This window comes from Microtus ochrogaster, chromosome X (genome assembly GCF_000317375.1).
Source record: "Microtus ochrogaster isolate Prairie Vole_2 chromosome X, MicOch1.0, whole genome shotgun sequence".
Classification (NCBI taxonomy): Eukaryota; Metazoa; Chordata; class Mammalia; order Rodentia; family Cricetidae; genus Microtus; species Microtus ochrogaster.
The window spans coordinates 6,171,045-6,173,233 of NC_022026.1; positions in this window are offsets into that span (position 1 = coordinate 6,171,045).

Below are 2,189 nucleotides of genomic sequence, written 5' to 3' on the forward strand. Positions count from 1 at the left end.
CAAGTGAGTTCCAAGACAGGCTCCAAAGCTACAGAGAAACCCTATCTCAAAAAAAAAAAAACCAAAAATGAAAAAAAATAAAAGAAAAAAAAGAGAAAAGCAAAGAGATCATAGACCTATGCAGTTTGTGAAAACATAAATTAGCATGAGAGAAAATCTTGATGGCCCTTAGGTATGCTGTTGACTTTTTGTTTGTATGCTTTTGAGATTGACATTTATTCACTTGTTTAATGTATGTTGGTGTTTCACCTACATGTATGTGCACCATGTGCCTGCAGTGACCATAGAGGCAAGAAGAGAGCATTGAATCACTTTGGAACAGACCATAGTGAGCTAGCTGCAATGTGGGTGCTCAGAATCAAATGTAGGCCTTCTTGAAGAGCAACCAGTGTTCTTATTGGCTGAGCCATTTCTCTAGCCCTGCTACTAAAGTTTTAGATAGAAAGCAATCCATGAAAGATCTAATTGATAAAATGGATTTCACTGAAGCTAAAATGTCAGTTCTGACTGAGTCTGACATCACAGGATTGTAATCTCAGCTATTTAGAAGGCTGAGGACTGGGCGATGGTGGCGCACGCCTTTAATTCCAGCACTCAGGAGGCAGAGGCAGGTGGATCTCTGTGAGTTCGAGACCAGCCTGGTCTACAAGAGCTAGTTCCAGGTCAGGCTCCAAAGCTACAAGGGGAACCCTGTCTCGAAAAACAAAACAAAAACAAACAACAACAACAAAACAAAAATAAAGGCTGAGGCAGGAGGGTCCTGTTCAAGCAATTTCGGAAGACCCTGTATTGAAACAAAAAATGAAAAGAGGGCTGTGATATAGCTTGCTGGCAAAACAAGGGTGTTTGCCTAGCTTTTGTAAGACCCTAAATTCAATCCAAGTGCTTCAATAAACAAGACAAAACCCCTTCTCTTCTGTAACAGTGTTAAGAAAATAAGACAAATTAAAGAAATATTTGCCAAGCTCATGAGATAGAGAAGAGAGAGAGAGAGACTTATCCAAATTATACAATGGACTCAGAGATGGAGACAGATCGATTTCTCTGAGTTCCAGACCAGTCAGGACTACATAGTAAGGCCCTGTCTCAAGAAGGGAATAAAGGAAAAGAAATGTTAAAAATCAGCAATATGAGACTAACAGCTCAACTCAAAATGGACCAAGACCTGAGTGATACCTAACCAAGGAAGAGATCACATGCCAAGTAAGGTTGGAAAGACATTCTACTTCATATGTAGTGCAAACTAAAACAACAGTTAAATATGACTGCCCAAATTTAAAATGTTCAAAATCCAGAGCATGGACAACATCAGATCCCATCAAGGATGTGGGGTACTGCGCACTCTCTTTCACTGCTCGTGGGAATGCAGAACAGGACAGGGACTTGGAAGTTTGTAAGTTTTCTTATCGGTGGCTGGGATCTGGACCAAGTGTTTCCATGTTCTTAGCCTCTTATTCAAAGAATTGGGAATAAGGGCTCAAACAGATTTGCAAAGGAAGCAAGACAATTTTGTTTTGAGCAAAGCAATAACACAGATTAAAGAGCAATGCCTGTTGTAACGGGAGCTCACCAAATCCAGGACTGAATGAGCATGCAATCAAACTGGATTCTCTGAATGTGGCTAACAATGGGGGGGCTGACTGAGAAGCCTTTGATAAAGGTACTGGGACGTGTTTCTACTGCATGTACTGGCTTTTTGGGACCCTAGTCTGTTTGGTTGCAAAGCTTCCTGGTCCTGGATGTAGGGGGGAGGTCCTTGGACTTCCCACAGGGCAGGATTCCCTGCCCTCTCTTAAGCAGGGAGGGGAGGGAGGAGGGTGAGTGGAGGAGCAGGAGGGGAATGGGAGGAGGGGAGGAAGTGTAAATTTTTTAATGGAAAAATAAATAAATAAAAATAAAAGAAGAAAGATACTAACTATCAACATTGATATGGTGGGGGCTATTTCTTAGAAGGCTCAGTAGTTAAGAACACTCTGTGCTTTGCACAAGACCAGGGTTTGGGTCCCTGTACCTACAAGGTAAGTCATCTGATGCCCTCTTCTAGCCTCCAAGGGCACTGTATGCTTGTGGTGTACATACAGAAATGCAGGCAAAATACACATAAAGTAAAAATCAATTTTTAGAAAGGTTGACATCAGACCACATGGGTAAGGAGACCCAAGGGCCACAATTATTCTTTTTTTTTTTTT